Source organism: Podarcis muralis, chromosome 17 (assembly GCF_964188315.1).
Source record: "Podarcis muralis chromosome 17, rPodMur119.hap1.1, whole genome shotgun sequence".
Lineage (NCBI taxonomy): Eukaryota > Metazoa > Chordata > Lepidosauria > Squamata > Lacertidae > Podarcis > Podarcis muralis.
Window position 1 is genome coordinate 41237411 of NC_135671.1, and position 16923 is coordinate 41254333.

The following is a 16923-nucleotide window of genomic DNA, read 5'->3' on the forward strand; positions in this document are numbered from 1 at the left end:
AGTGGATCTGGATATCCCTGCCCTTGGACTGGAGGTCCGCTCACCAGCTGCCTCGGTTTCCCCCCTTCATTTTCCCAAGAGCCACAGCAGCAGAGAAAGCGAGTCAGGAAAGAGAGCCTTTTGGGGTGAACTCTGTACTGTGTGACCAGCAGTGGCATACAGACAAGTGATCTTGGTGACGGCTCTTCAACTGGATACCTGCCTTTCGATGCGACTGAAGCCCAAGCCTGTCTACTTTCTGCAAGAAGTGCAGAGCTCTTCTCTCAGCAGATGTTTACTAGTCGGCATAAAGCAATGGCATCTTTAAAAACAACAGGGCATTGCTCGTATCAAGCATGTGTGATTTAACAGTTTTAATGCACCCCGAGCACATGAACAAAGTAAGGTGGAAGCTGCACCAAGATAAAATTTATTGAGTCTTCTCCTCCTATCTGCTTTCTGGTCAAAGGACAGATCAGAGAACGCAAACTACTCATGCACACAAGCCAGATCTGGTCTCCAGAGACCCAATTTTAATCCTTGGTCTTGCTTTTTAAGTCTGTTAACAGCTCCACTTCTAACAAAAAGCAAGAAAGAGTCCCCACCTGTATTATATTTATTTCACTATTACATTGCCAGCTCATGCTCATTCTGGGATGGCAACAGAGGACAGGATAAGTTTCTTGAAGGGATCATGCAAGATGCTTATTCATTCCACAGTTTCTCTTCCTCCATCCCCAGTCAAAAATCAAGGACATACCTGAAAGGCTCCCTCCTTCCTGACAAACCTTCCTGGGTGTCAAGCTCAGCAGAGCTGGCAGTTCTACCACCCTTTCTCTGTGGCAGCCCCTAAGGTGTGGCATTCCCTCCCCACAGAGGTCCACTGGGTGCCTTCACTGTATAGTTTGCATCCTATGCTGAAGAAGCGCCTCTTTACCCTGTCCTTGGACATGTGTGATATAGATTTTCAGGACTCACCCTCCTATGATTATTATTTGTTTTAAACTCTTTTGAATATTATTTTTAAATTACTGCAACCCACCCTGGGATCAAATAGTGAAGGGTGGGTCAGAAACCAAATAAATAAAAATAAACTAATAATGTCACCCCTGTGCCTGGGAAGTGATGTCAAGCATACTGCAGCATCTGACTACCTATGTCCAGAGAATATAGGGAGCCCCTGCTCTCAATAATGCATCCGATGGCTTCCAAGCTGGGGCCATATTCATTTTGTGCCATGCAGGGCCCCAAATCCACTGTTACTCCAAAATAAACACTGAATGGCAAAAGGAACATGTGGCTTTGAAGAGGCAAGAGCAGTCATGGGGAAACAAAAGTCAGTATATGCAACAAAGATTTTCTTAAAATCAGGACTGTTTGGGCTCAAAAGAAAGGTAAGATTATTCATCACAATTCTGTGCCAAGAAAAACCAGCATATGGAATGGAAATTAAGCCACTTTGCCTATAGTTGCTAATTTAACATAATTTATTCCCCTAGCCAGGGGGTGGGTCAATAAGCTACATAAGGGCACTGAAACTCCTCCTTCCCAGGCCCATCTTCCCTATTTGGAGATTTTATTTATTATTACATTGTTCAAGCCTTTTTTTTCCAGACAGTGGGACCCAAAATGGGGGCAGACTAATGAAAGCTGAAACTACCAGGATCCTAAGCTTGGTGTTTGTGTGAGCTTGTGGGATACCCAGGGCCCCTTCCTGGACACAGAAAGGGAAGCCAGGAAGACCAAGAGCCAAAACAGCCCAGAATGTGCTTCACAACTGTACAGACTACAGCACAATCCTAACCAAGTTTACTCAGATGTAAGTCCCAATTAGTTTAATACTGCTTACTGTCAAGTATGTGCACACAAGGACTGCAGCCTTACAGTGCAATCCTATACACATCTACTCAGATGTAAGCAACATTAACTTCAGTAGGACATGCTCCCAAGTAAATGTGTATAGGACTGCAGTTTAGTGACCGTGACCACCACATGACACTCACAATGCAGTTAAAGAATAGCAAGGAGGTTCTAATTCTTATGAACGGCAGGGGTTCTAATCTAGGTTAGCAACTGAGGGCGTGCTACCAGGCCAGGGGGTGGAAAGATTACTCCAGGTTTGTTAACACAGAGTACAATCTGATAGGCAATACAAGTTTAAAAGTTCAAAATCCACTCACTAGGTAGCCTTGGGAAAGAGACTTATTTATTCACCATCCACACAGTGGGGAAATTCTCAAAAGATCACTGCAGAGGTGAATGAGAAACATCATCACACACTGAGACCCCCCCGGGTGTAGGGCAGTATTAATAATAATAATTTTAGAGCTATAGAAATAGCATAACATGATGAGCCAGGATATTAAATATTGGATATGGGAATGCAAGAGCCAGGACAAAACCCACACTCAACTGTGAAGTTCACCAAGTTGCCTTGCATTCAGCAGAGCCCAGACCATTGTCCTTGCTGGCAAAGGCAGATGGAAGTTGAAATCCAAAATATCTGGAGGGCAACAAATATTCACATTGGAGAAGACTCATCTTATGAACAAATCAGAAGAGAATAATAAAATACTCTGGTGTACAGAGCTACAGAAGTAACAATTTCTTTTCTCTGTGGCTTTCTTGTTTGTCTCTTCCTCTGAAATATACAAGTTGCCTTGCCTCTCTGCTTTTGGGGGCACATTTTGGGCAGTTCACCTGATCTCTGCCTGTGCTGTATTGTGATCTGGCTTGTATGGGTTCAGTTGGGGTTGGAAGTAGGTTTGTCCTGACTGGGGGCAAGGAGAGGGACTAAATGGCTTTTTAGACCCATTCTGATTCTATTTTCAGTGGGTTCAGCAGTGAGGCAAACCAAGCTAAACAGCAACTATACCTGAAAGACCAGATAAGAGCCATCTAAAGAATGGAGAATCTTTTTTCCAGTGGGTTAGGATCTAAGAAGACATCCAAAAAATGTAAAAACTCAGAGGGAGGGAGAAAAAACTAGCATCCTTTCAGCAGTTGCAGCCACTCTGCTTTTCTTCCTTCTCCAAACCAGCTCAGCAGCTAAGATGTTGTCATTGCAGCTCTCACTGCAGAACCCTGCGCGAGACCTGGCACCGGTGCCAACTCCACGGAGTGCCAAAAGCTGGTCACCAGGCCCAAGTTGGCAGGGAAATAAAAAAGGAGCAGTAGAAAGGAGCACCTTAGCATGGATGCAAGCACCCATGTGTTTGGGGGAAGGTGGGTGTTCCCAATAAGTATGCCTGACACACACCTTCCTCACAAGAGAGCAGCAAAAGGTTGGCAAGCAAATCCGGACAAGCCACCAAGCACAGTAGCTGCTAAGCTGTCAGCTCCAGCCGAGCACAGCAGAGGGTCAGGAAGGGAATGGCAGCCTTCTGGGGAACTCCTGGTTACAAGCATGGAGGCAAACGGAAAGGGGGGGAAAACGAGAAAACCAGCCCCCCTCCCAGGGGCCTCTGCACCAAACATCTCCAGGGCTAATACTGCCAGCAGCTGCCCCAAAAGCCTGATCAGATAAGCCTGATCCCTGCCAACCTCACAGCATCATCACAGGACCCATTTGCCTACCAGTGCATCATTAGTCGCACACAGACGCAGCGTAGCGTGAAGTGGGGAGGAGATGGAAGCGCCCCCCATGACATCATCAGGCTCACGAAGAGGTCGGTCTTTAAGTAGAAGGTGAGCAAAGGAACTTCCTCCCACCAGGAGTAGCTGGAATTCCTGAACAGAGAGCTAAGAATCCCCTACGGAGACTCCCTGTGGTTTCTCCTCCTGCAGTCTCTCTTCTGCACCCCATTTCCTAGCCGTGGTGCCCTGAATCCGGGAGCATCCCCCATCCACCTCTTAAAGGCCAGGAGGGGAACACCACCTGCCCTCCAATTTGGACGTGAGGGGGTGTGGGAAGGAGAAGAGGAAAACTTGGTCACTTGCACAAAGAAATGGCTCAAGCCAAGTAGCAGAGAAGCAACAAATCCTACAAGAGATACGCCTCCTTACATTTCCAGGTCCACAGTCAGAGTGAGGGAAGCAATTGGAAGCCAAGGGAATCTAGTGACAAGAGTCAACGTGAAAGCAAAGATCACCCAGTAAGTCCAAACAGAAAGAAACCACTCGTCCCTGAATCATGAGCCATGAGGCAAACGAGAAGCGGCTCCTCAGAGTCCCCCCAAAGGTCCTTGCGAGGTCAGAGCCAGGCCAGAGCCTTGGGCCAGAAGGAAGACCAGACCGGGGTGGGGAGCCTCCAGGGCACGGCAGTCAACGGGGAGTGGTAGGACTCAGTAGAGGAAAAGACTGCAACACCAACGGGGAAGGAAGGTGCAGATGCTCAGAACTTCAGAACAATCCACCTCCACTCCCTGATTTAAGCAGCAAGGAGTTTAGCCCAGTGGCAGAAGGGGCGAACCTCCCAGCTGAAGAGTATGGATCTCTGGGGGAAGATTAAGAAGGCGCCCCTAATTCATGCATCTCCCTGAAGTCCGACGGGGAAAGGATCTGCTCCAACCCTACTGAGGAGGGGCTAAGAAATACTGGGCGCAGTACTCGCTGGGGGGTGTAAGGAGAGAATTCAAGGAGATCAATGTGATGGCAGTCTGATGGCAGAGATCGGCATCAGGGATTAAAGAAGCCGAACAGATCTATTGGGGGTGCGGGGCGGAACTAATGCCAGAGGGAAATTACACGAGAGGTCAGAGCAGATCTCCTGCGTGACCAGAAAGGGCCGAATGGCTTGAAAGCGAGCGATCCTATCCCAAGGCAGCAGAGCTGGTCCCTCGGGAGACAGATTCCTAACAAGGGGTCAGAGGTCACGCTGGTGCCCCCCCCCCCCGTCCGACCCGCGTTTCTTACCTTGGCGGCGGCTACTGCGGTGGCGAGTCCCAGTAGTCCTCGGCCATGGCCGCCGGCCCGGGCCGCTTCTGGACTGGGCACCCCTCAGCCGCCCATGGCCGCCCCTCGCCCGGGATCGCGCGGCTCCGCCCTCCCAGCTGCGCAGAACCACCCCCGGCCCGGCCGCCTCCCGCCCTGCGACTGGCCGCGCCAACCCCGGGCAGGGCTTCGCTCGCGCCGCCCCTCGGGGCGTACCATTTCCCGGCCGAGGGCGGCGAGCAGCTGCGTCCTCGCCAGCGCCTCCCCATAACTCACGACCAAAGAAGGTGGGAGAAAGAATACACCCGCCCCCGGGGAAAAGGGAGATTTATTTGTCTGGGAGAGAGCCGTCAAGAGCGTCCCCCCTCTGTATTTGATGTGGTAGAATCCCAGCCTGACCATTTCTGACATGTGTGCGGGGGGAACTCTCCCCCGACAAGAACTCTCTCTGTCTCCCCCCCAGTTCACCGAGTTCTGATTATTCCTAGGCACCCGAGACTGGAGTTAACTGGAATCTCTTCAGACCCGAAGAGGCGCTCAGGGGCGAATTTAAAGGTGTAGTATTCCAGGCGCCTCGCCGCTTGCAAAGGTACATTCCGCGCCGCCTTTTCGCTCAGCTGCTCGCCCCCCCCCCGCCCCTGACGAGGCGATATTATTTTTACTTTTCGAGGGGGGAGGCGGATAGATCAGCGATTTGGTTTATCTCTTTCCAGCAGCCTGTTAGTCAACGGAGAAAGAAAATCCCCGTCAACGCGCCTCTCTGGAGTCCCTGGATATGAGCCTGGGGCTTTTCTGGGCCGGCAGCTGATCCAGCTGAATCTCGGCTCCCTCCTCCTTCCCTAAATAATAAGCTCGCCCAAGCCGCTTTAGCACTGCAGAATGGTGGGCCGGGACCATTTTAGTAGCAGCACTAAGAGTCTTTGGGATACAATAAATCCAGTTAAAGCAAATAAAAGCGCGCTTGATTTCGATGCTGGGCGAGAAGAAAGCCTTCATTTCTGCCCCCCCTCCAGCGATTCAAATGGTTTGCTCTGCCTTCAAGCCACGAGCCGTTGGGCACGAACCACAGAGCCCATGCTGGGGAGATGGTTGGAAAAAGGACTCCGCGAACAAATCATTTATAACGCGCACAAATCATGTTTAAATACCAAATCCTCCCTAAAATCTTGTCAGTGAACGGGGGGGGGGGAGCACAAGACGCTGTAAGATATTACCCCCCTCCCTTTTGGTTGACAATGGTATAGCTTTCACAGTCCTGGGGCCGTTGGCTACTACTACCTCTCAAAATAGGGGGAGCCTCAGACTGTGGCCTTGGCCTCTTCAGCAATAGGTACCTGATAGGTGGTGATGATACCTGGCTCAGGTAAACTTGTCCTTGCCCGCTATTTCTTATTCCAGCTCCAAGCTGGAGCCAAGTGGCGGTGGGCTTTGCTTTTGTTTTATCGAATTAGAACTTTACAACATGAAAGTCTGAGATGTTTTTCATCCACGTTTTGGAGGTGATACGGTTTATAATAGCTTTTAGAGAGAAATGCTGCTTTTTCTATATAAAAAAGAAGAAAAAGCTAGAGCAGGATCTGACAAGAGAAGGGAGAAATGCGAACAAAACGATGTGATTTTTTTTAAAAAAGGAAAGCAACACAAAAGCAGACTAAAGGACAATAGGACGCAGGCAAATAAGGATAATATCCTGGTCACTTGGAAGTGTTCTGCCCAAAGGGGACCCTTTAAAAGGCAAGAGGCAAATGATGGCTTTTACTTATTTATTTAAAAATATTTATATACCACCATATTAAAAATCATAATGCTTTACAACAATAGCAATATGTACTAAAACACTACACTAAACTTTACAATCAGAGAACATCAGTTATTACAGAAAGATGATTTTTGAGCTGCTTGCATAAGCTTGGTGGCACAGACAGGTTTTCAGCAGACATTCACAGGTATAAACAGGAGGCACCTGCCCAATCTCTGCTGGCTGAGCGATGGGCGTTCCCACAGGACTGGGATGAGGGCACTAAGGCTCAGTTTCTTGTCGCCAACTTGGGGACCAGTTAACTTTTCTGAAGATGATCTCAGGGATTGAGCTGGGACATAAGGGTTCAGGTGGTTCCGAAGGGCTTTGTAAATTAAGAACAAGGTCTTTGCAGCTGGCTGCATAGACAATAGACAGCCAGTGCAGATGTTTTAGCAACAGTTTAGCTATGTGCTCCCATCAGCAGTCTAGCCGCCACATTCTGCGTCAACTAGAGCTTCTAGACTAGGTTCAAGGAGAATGCATTGCAGTAATCCAGTCTCAGTGCATGGACTATATTCCTGTCCAGGAACAGCTGTAGCAGGTGACCCTGACAGACTCTGCCACAGAGGACACTTAGGCATCTAGTGACAGAGATGTATTTGGGAGTACCCAGAAGCTGCAGACCTGCTCCTTCCAAGAGAGTGCAACCCTGTTGAAAAGAGGCAATGCTGTGGGATGGGTCTTAATAGGTAGGAGAGGATATCTTAAATGCAGTTTATCTCTCCAGGCGCCCACATGCACGGGTTCTTTTGCTTCCCAATCAAGAAGGAGGTCGTACATGCTGGATATAATTTTTCCTTTTGCTAGTATTAACTTCTCTTCCAATTTTGATATTTCTTTTTGTCTATCCTTACCCAATCGTTCAGTAATTTGAAAATATTGGAGCCAATCATTTAAGTGCATTCAGATGTCTTCAATTTTTTCCAATTTTAATTTATCATCTTCCTCTTTTGTATGTTGCCCAAACATTTTTCTTTTTTCTTCACAGTCATGGCTTCTACCAGTGAGGTCCACCAGGGAGTTTTTGGTTCTAACAAGTCTATATTTAAGCCATATTTTGTACAATGATTTTGGAATTATATGGTCTAAGAATCCCCTGTGCACCTTTACCTCATCATATACCAGATAGGCATGCCAACCAAAACACGTACCTGCACCTTCTAGATCCAGCAGATCTTTATCTTTTAAGATCATCCATTCTCTGATCCAAGTTAGAGCTGCCACTGCATGATACAACTCCAAATCAGGCAAAGCCAAGCCCCCCCCCCCCCATTTCTGTCTATAATAATTTTATGCTTTATTCCGGGTTTTTTCCCTTTCCATATGAATTTTGCTATGTCTTTCCTCCAATTTTTAAAACAACCCATACCTCCTAGAATAGGTATCATTTGGAATAGAAAAATCATTCTAGGTAGGATGTTCATTTTTACTACCAATAGTTTGCCCCAGAAGGAGAGATGAAGCTTGCTCCAGATTTCTAAATTTCTTTTCACGTCATTCCACATTTTGACATAATTGTCCTGAAACAGATTAATGCGTTTTGATGTTAATCAGATGCCTAGGTATTTCACTTTTTTCTTTATTTCCAATCCTGTAGTTTCCTGTAATTCTTTTTGTTCATCTATTCCCATGTTCTTGACTAACAAGTTTGTTTCCTTATAATTGATTTTAAAGCCAGCTAATTGTCCAAAATCGTTAATAGATTCTATTGCTTTTGGGATACAATCCGTAGGGTTTTCTGTTGTTATTAGTAAATCACCTGCAAGAAGAAGAAGGAAAGTTTGGATTTGATATCCCGCTTTATCACTACCCGAAGGAGTCTCAAAGCGGCTGACATTCTCCTTTCCCTTCCTCCCCTACAACAAACACTCTGTGAAGTAAGTGGGGCTGAGAGACTTCAGAGAAGTGTGACTGGCCCAAGGCCACCCAGCAGCTGCATGTGGAGGAGCGGAGACATGAACTGCAAAAGCTCTTACTTTATAATTCCCCCCACTACAATCCCTTTTATTATTTCCTCTTTTCTGATCTTATTCATTAAAATTTCCAATGCCAAAATAAATAATAATGGGGACAGAGGGCATCCCTATCTTGTTCCTTTTGAAATTTCAATATTTCCTGAGATCATACCATTTATTATCAGTCTAGCCCTTTGTTTATGATATATTGCTTCAATACATTTTTCAATTTTTTCTCCCATACCCATTAAATTAATCTGTTTCTTTAGGAAATACCAGGATGCATTATCAAAAGCTTTTTCTGCGTCCACGAACACCAGAGCTGCTATTTAACAATTCTAAATTCAAGATATTCTAATATGTTAATAATGTTCCTGATGTTATTCTGTATTTGTTTTCCTGGTAAGTAGCTGGCCTGATTTTCATGAATGATATCTTTCAATATATGTTTGAGTCTTTCTGCCAATATGTCAGCAAATAACTTATAGTCACAATTTAATAGAGATATTGAATTATACCCACTTTTCTCTTTTCCATCTCATTGCAGTGAGGCTATAGAAGTCCTGAAGACAGTAATGGACTGGATGTGGGTAAACAAACAATATTAATTCAGACAAGACAAATGTTAGTAGAGCTAACCTTGGAACAGAGGTTCAACCAGTATTGGGTGGGAATAACACTCCCCTTGCAAATGCAGATTTGTAGCATGGGAATTTTGCTGAACTTGGATATTTAGGTATCTACTGTGGCCAACTATTGTATTTATTGTTGGAAAATTCTTTTTAAAAATTGTGCTTATTATTTCAACGTACCTTGTTAGCTGCCATGGGCTCATTGAGGAAAGGTGGGGTATAAATGTTTTAAATACAGTACATAAATAAATAAATAGCAGAATCCTTACTGTTCTTTATTTTTCTGCTAGGGAATGAAACCTTTAGAATTTTAACCCATAAGCTGAATGGGGATGTTCTTATTTTGACCTGTCAAAATATGTCTGCCTTCTCAGTAAGCACTTGTGAGATTGTCCTAATACACTCAGGATCTTTGCACTGTCAACAACAAGCAAATTAAATGAGAGGCGAACAGGGAACAGATGGAGAAAGTATTTTGTTTTATATTTGATGTGGGGTTTTTTACTTCCTAGTAGCAAGCTTGCTGTTACGAATCCTCTGCCAAGATTGTAAGCTGTAAATAGTTCAGTGATAGTGAATTATAAAAAGGTTTCTGGTGGCATCATGAGTCCGCTCTGTGACTAACCACACATGTTCATAAAGTCCTGTGGGTTCTCACTTTGGAGGTCAGGCCAGAGGGCATAGTGAATAATCTCTCTCTTTCTCTCGCTTTTTATAGCCAAACACAAGGGAAATGGCTTAGTATTAGATTCTGACAGGCCCTGGGACTGTATTTTCATCCAGCCATCCAGCCTCAAACTACACAGCAATTGTATCAAGGGACAAAAGCTCTTGCAAAGCCACGCATGCAATGAGTCACCCAAAATCACTCTAGACTTCACCCAAGAAAAAATTAATCAAGGCAAACACTCAGTTACACATCACAAACCAAATTTAAATGGTCCTGTTATTTTCTATAGACTGTGCACTGAAGAAATTATACCAGATTACATATTCCAAAGGAAACCATTAGCTTGATGTTATCTGAATGACATCAGAGTCCCGGGGAGGGCAGTCTCCATTCATGCAGTATTGAGTTCTGAGCAACTCAATACTGTGTGTCCCTGCAAGGTTGCCAGTTCTTACTTGCCACAGGTCGTAGGTGAGTGGCGATTTATAAGCCAAAACTAGTAAATAAGTTCCCGGTTCCAACAGTCTCAAGTCTTTGCGCATGCTATGGGTGGAGGTGAGGTTTAGGGGCAAGGGAGCCAGGCTGACCATGAACTTCTATCTGAATGTGATAAATAATAATAATAATAATGTAGGTTTAATTAAATACTTTTATACAAACAAACATCTCTGCTTTTCTCCATCTCTTTCTGTATCAGAGTCAGGCTGGGGTCATGCTTATGTAAAAGGGCCACTTACTAAAGCAGGGGGCAAGCCAGAAGAGTAGAAGGTACTATTATTCTTAATCCTTTGTTACCCAACGGTCTCCAGATGACTTACAACATATTTAAAACACACTCACACCCATATACAGTGGTACCTCGGGTTACATACGCTTCAGGTTACATATGCTTCAGGTTACAGACTCCGCTAACCCAGAAATAGTACCTCGGGTTAAGAACTTTGCTTCAGGATAAGAACAGAAATTGTGCTCTGGCAGCGCAGCAGCAGGAGGCCCCATTAGCTAAAGTGGTGCTTCAGGTTAAGAACAGTTCCAGGTTAAGAACGGACCTCCGAAACGAATTAAGTACTTAACCTGAGGTACCACTGTACATATGTACATATGGTACTTGCATCATATATAAATAGGTTGTAAGTACCATAATAACTGTTACGGCTAAATCTGGGTGTGGGGCTACACTGCCACCCAGCTCGTCGGACTAAGTAAGTCCGCGGGTCCCTGCGGAAGAAAATGAGCTCAGCCAGACAGGAGCAAACTGCAGAAGATCCAGGTTTATTGCTCAACAGGTTCAAGACGAGATTGAACGGCGAGAAAGGGGTGACATGGACTTTTGAAACTCCCTCCATGTCCCAGAATACAGTGCAAAATACATCCCAGTTACGTCATGAATACATTAAGGAAAGGTTGGGTTACACAGATTACATCATGAATACATTAAGGAGAGGTTGGGTTACACCGGATTAACATATGGAGGAGGGAGGGGGGAATATGCAGAGCTGGAGATATGCGCAGATAAGCGCTTCCTGAGTGCCGGTGATGGGAAGACAATGGTCCATGTATGCATAGTCTGTCACCTGGCATTGCCCGGAGGAAAGGTTTGGCAGAGTGATTTGACAGTATATTGTAGCGAAGAAGGTGAAGAAGACATGCCCCCCCTTCCGTAACAGTCCCCCATTCGGAGATAGATTTGCATTAAAGTTCTGTAAGAACTTGCAAATCTTTTCTCCGCACCCTAAATCTCGGTGAAGGTATGGGTGCCCTGTGAATGGGAATAGGATCTAATGGAAAAGGAGGTGGGTTGATCAAGGCAGCAAAGGAGGGAGCAACATGGACCAATACAATGTACGGGCGTGTTATATAGATGTGCGCTAAATAATAACTTGGTATCTACCGTACCAGATGTGTGGGTTTATGCAAACCTGAAGGAGACTTGCAAGCCATGCCTCTTAAGGTCATTTGCAAGTATAACAGTGCAGATAGCTGGATATAGGATATTACATAAAAAAAAACACCTGTTGTATTTTGTTACTAAATTACTTGTGGCATTCTAGCTCTTGGGAGAAACATTTTCTCAATAGTGGCTATGCTTTATATTTAGCAGGAAGGTCCACTACTGACTGAAAAATGCAGTTGGTGTTTTGTCCTTTGCCATTTTTGTGTGTTTCTCAGGTGTCAAGCTAGCTCTTCTGTGGTCTCACACCGGCATAGTGCTGCAGCAACACATCCTGTTGAATCCCCTCAGGGCTTTCATTTAACCATGTCGCCTGGCATTCACCATAGCTGGCACAGGTTTGGACATCTCATGAGAGAGATGTCTTTGCCTTGGCCTTTCTATGGGATCTTATTCTAGGCTGTGGTCTTGCACTCATGGGAAGTTGCTCACTTGCACTTAAAGGACCAAAAGCTAATTGCAGCCTGGATACACTTGCCCAATTCAAACTGAGTCCAATTATAATTTATATATGCCCATGGTTCTCAACTTATCAAAACAAACTGTTAAAAGAAAACCATTCTTAAAAGGGCACTTGTCGAAATAAGTCAATTTAACTCTATAAGGGATCATTCCTGCTAAACCAAAGCATATCCACCTTCATGTATCTTGGAAGCTTCTCCGTGGTAAAGCGAGTTTTAGCACATTTTTTAAAATGGGTAGGGAAGGTTGGCATAGTGCCAGGTGGGACAATCTAAACATTGGACTACACAATAGCCTGGTCTATTAGAACGCATAAAATGTATGAGAATCCTCCACTGGGGTGTAAGGAATAAGACATTAAACATAAAAACAATTACACACAAAAATAAAATAGCCCCCCCTCCTTTGTGGAAATAACACACTGTCAGACACATTTCAACATTCCTATGTAATAACACATAATACACAACAAACTAATTAAATATCAGTTACATATCTTGAGACAATTGTGATCTTTTACGTATGTATCTCAAAAGTGAAAAAATGTCTTTGCAATTCAACTCCTCCCCCCTTTGTCAGCCCCACTCCCCCGTGAGTCTGTTGTTGCAGGTCTTGTGATGGTGAAGAACTGAGTTGAGGGGTTGTTGCTGCTTTTTCATCATCGCACATCTGTAGAAGTGATATCCTGTAAGGGGCAGGGTTTTGGGGAAGCTGCAAATAACAAAATCTTAGCGGAATAAGCATTTTATTCATTTCAATATTATTATCACATTTCCATATAATTACTGTTATTATCTGTTAAGTTCGTTTACTTTCCTTCACTTTGGTTTTTTCTTCTCCCTCCCATATTATTAAATAAAAAATTACTCCATATGTAGAGAAAGAGAACTGTAAAAAAAATACAAGGTTAAAATAACAATAAAACACACACACACACACACACACACACACACACACACAAAATGACCTATGAGGAACCAAAATAAATAAATGCTAAGACACACAATTTTAAGAAATCTGAAGTAACAATGAAAATAAAAGAGTGTTTATTGATGTGACAACATCGGCTAGAATGTTAATAGCAAAATACTGGGAAATGACTTAATATCAAGAAAAATGAATTGCAATTTAAAGTTGTTCAAGTACCTTGAACTAGCCAAAATGACAGAATTAATAAGAGATGCTCAGGCAAAAGGTAAACAAATACCATTCCACAAACAATGTTTGGTTGTGCTTCGATTAACTTCATAGACATCATGGAAAAACGGATTAAATAAATGAAAACAGATTATTTGTAACTTTAAAAGTGTCAAAGCCACAAAGAGATGGAAGTCACTAATATAGCAGGGATTCAGACTTGTTTCACAGAACAGAAAGAAAGTTGCTGTGGGAGGAAAAACGGACAAACACTTTGTTATCGGGGTTCACATATCCTGTTAAAAGGGAAAATTACTTCATGTGAGAAGCCTGTCAGGAAATGTTGTTCCTAAAATGCACACAAACAAAGTCTGTGATTTAAATCCCATTGAGGGGGAAATGCTTTGATATTTACCTGTGAAAAGAATTTGTCATGTTAAGATTTGAAACTTGGGACACATTAAGGGTGATTTCCCTCAATGGTTCCAAATTTTACATAAGGAAATTGCTCTCCAAACCTCCTCTCCCCCCTCCTTCCTCTCTCTCTCTTTTCTTTTCCTTTTTTCCCCTTTTAGCTGATCTAGCCTCTGTGCATGTGCAGAGTTCATGTCTCAGCAAACCTTTTATACTATTGAAAATGTTGCATCTTTTGGCTAAATTAGAATTTGAATAAGGGAAGGGTAAGGAGTAGATTTTAAAAATAGGGTTAGATTTTAAAACAAAAGGAGAAACTCAGTAATTCAAGTATTCAATCAAGTTAGCAATTGTAGCCCAAGCAAAAGGACTGCTTCCTTTATGTACAGGAAAGGGCTAATATCCCTCTGGCTATTCGCGGAACAATGCCACGCCCTTATATATGGGGGAAATGGCCAGAGAGTCAGAATTCATAGGATTTTTATTTTTTAAAAAAAATATTCTCAGTCATTTCAGCCTTACCATTTGCAGACAAAAAATTTTTTCCTGCCCTTTATTTACAGGATTGGTCAAGGCCCATATGTATTTATATGTGTTTAAACTTTGAATTGACTTTGAAGTCTGATTTTTAAATAGTAGACAAAATGATAAACACTGTAATCACTCAAATGCTTGATATTACCAGTTCTGCTTCAAAACATCACAGCTTCACCTCTCACCCTTTTAAAACTAAAGAGCAATGCTAGGCTGAATTTCAACTCCATCACCACACCAGAATTTAAGAATTACCCTCCAATGCTTGCAGACACATGTCCTTCCACACAGCCACAAATTGGGAGAGTTGAATGGGACCCTGGGGTCATCTAGTCCAACCCTCCAAAATATAGGGTTCACAGCAAGATTTCACAGCAAGATTTGTACTACCAAAGAGACACACACATATTTATGTACACAGGCACTACTGGGGAAGAGAGCACAATCAATGCTCCTATCATGTACTAAGGAAGAGGGAAATAAAGTACCCAGCTTTATACAGAACCCTTTTAGCAGATCTTGAAGCTAGTTTGAGTGAGAGTTTACTTCCTTAGACTAAGCGTGCAATGTTAAAGGAAGAACAGTTTTCCTAAGATAAGATAGGAAGAGAATCTGGGAGAGAATATTTTATAAGCATAGGGTTATTTCAGTTGATATAACCACTCAAATAATAAAACCAGTCCTGGATTTGATTTAAAGGGGATACAAAAGTTAATAATGTTTCCAAACTTGCATAGGAATAGTACGCCTAATTAAGATTTTTAAATAACGATACATAAGAAAGTGAGATGTCGGGTACTTTTAGCAAAGAATGTGCCCCCCTCCCTTGTTGAAGGAAGCTTACTCAGGAGTAAATTCACTTGGCACAGAAGTAAGAAGGGGGGAACCTGAAAGAGACTGAAACAAGTGGGGGAGGCATTTTCCAATAAGAAGCCAGGAAACCCTGGTTGATCTTAGAGACTGGTATCAGAACTGGACTCTATAGATAGACAATTGTTGTCTATCAAAGCTTCTACCTTTTATTAACAATTTTCTTAGAAGGAACACCTATTTTCATAGGCATGTGCTTCATGAAATACATACACTGCATTTTAGCTTGAGAGAGCAGTTGGCTCAACTAGGCTTTTGCAGCAGAAACATTAGTTTCTTCACAGCATATTTCAAAATACTGGAAAAGTCTGGAACACGGATGTAGAATCACAAACTCAAAGTTTGCAACATAACATTATCTACCATCAACTTAAAATCATACTCCTCACTTAAGCTACTCGAAGAAAGACTCTTCGGAGCCTCTCTCAAATAACAAACATTTGCACCCTTCATTCTCATTTTGTTTTTGTTTTTTCTGTTTTAAGATTGATAAGGTCCAGCATGGCTTCCCTAGATTTAAATTTTGAAGCAAGCTTGCAGTTTAAACTATGCGCACTTAAGAAAGGCAGTCCGTCAGAGACAGAAGGAACAGACAACACACATAACAGACAACATGTAAACATACATATTTTCATATATGTATTAACAGACAACACACATAACAGACAACATGTAAACATATATATTCTCATTCTTTAGTTGGTTATTGCAAGGAGTTGGGCCGCTCCCTTTTGCTTCATTAAGTGAAATTAGTAGGAAGGTCCCACATGGTTTTAAGAGCCTCCTTGCCTCTTCAAACACAACCAGTTAACCAAACTGGCAGGGCTCACAATGCTTAGTTGACTGGGTACCCCTTTATATATGCATGCGTTGTTGTTGCTTTTTTGTTGTTGTTTTTTCTTTTTTTTCTGGGATAGAGAAGGGAGAAAGAGAGGGGTTGATTTGGATTTGGGTAACTTGTACAGGGGGCTATTTAGGGGTTTTTCCTTTTCCTTGTTGCTTGGCAACTTCCTAACAATTTAACGAGCTTCACCCACTCGGTTCCTTTTTCTATTCCTTTCCTATTTCCTATTTAATAACCTGGGGTCCTTTTCCACTCTGCCGATCCCGCCCAATTCCTCATGGGCTATCCCTCCTGGCAACCTCCTACCTATCGTCACAATCTCAGGAAAAGGGGCCCTACTGGACGCCCGCGCCGTGCGGTGCCAGCTTGGGTGATCCCTTGATAGAATTTCGAACTGAAAATCCCCCTTGCTTTTGGAAGCGGGCTCACGCACGATACACGTGTTACGTGGCACCGACCAGTGCGGCTGGGATTGGGATAGAAAGCAAGACCACTTCCTGCCCCCTAGCAAGGACGCTCGGGAAGTTCGGAAAGAGAACTCCAGCCCCTTGCTTTCAACTGAGATGCCCGTTGTGGAGAGTCGGCTGTCTTTCCAAGCCGGGTCTCTCCGACTTACTTTCGGACTCTCAATTGGTGCGGCTGGCTGGAGGGTGTTAGAGAAAGAGATAGAGCTCAGAACCCCCCTTTCGGGTCGAGCAGCGGTCCACGGCCTCTCTCACTAACTGGACCAAGAGAAAGGTAAGAAGGATCGATAGAGAGGAGGGCAGAGAATTCAGTTGCCAGGAGATTTCCACCCCCTTTC

The 16923-nt window shown here is 43.7% G+C and overlaps 1 protein-coding gene and 1 long non-coding RNA gene across 9 annotated transcripts in view; one reads left to right on the plus strand and one right to left on the minus strand.

Annotated features, from left to right (window-relative positions):
• The window catches only part of CDK16 (cyclin dependent kinase 16), a 67031-nt gene extending 62067 nt beyond the window's left edge, over nt 1–4964 (minus strand). For 6 of the 8 annotated variants that reach the window (XM_077921515.1, XM_028712872.2, XM_028712875.2 and 3 more), the window contains exon 1: nt 4834–4964. The gene's annotated coding sequence lies outside the window, so the exon portion shown is untranslated. The remainder of the gene's footprint in view (nt 1–4833) is intronic. The other 2 variants (XM_028712873.2, XM_028712869.2) reach the window with 1 other exon arrangement.
• Nucleotides 4965–5450: 486 nt separating this feature from the next.
• LOC114587971 (uncharacterized) lies at nt 5451–13628 on the plus strand. Its single transcript, XR_013391162.1, has 2 exons — nt 5451–9009; nt 9155–13628. It is a non-coding gene; the product is annotated as an uncharacterized LOC114587971 (long non-coding RNA).
• Nucleotides 13629–16923: the final 3295 nt, after the last annotated feature.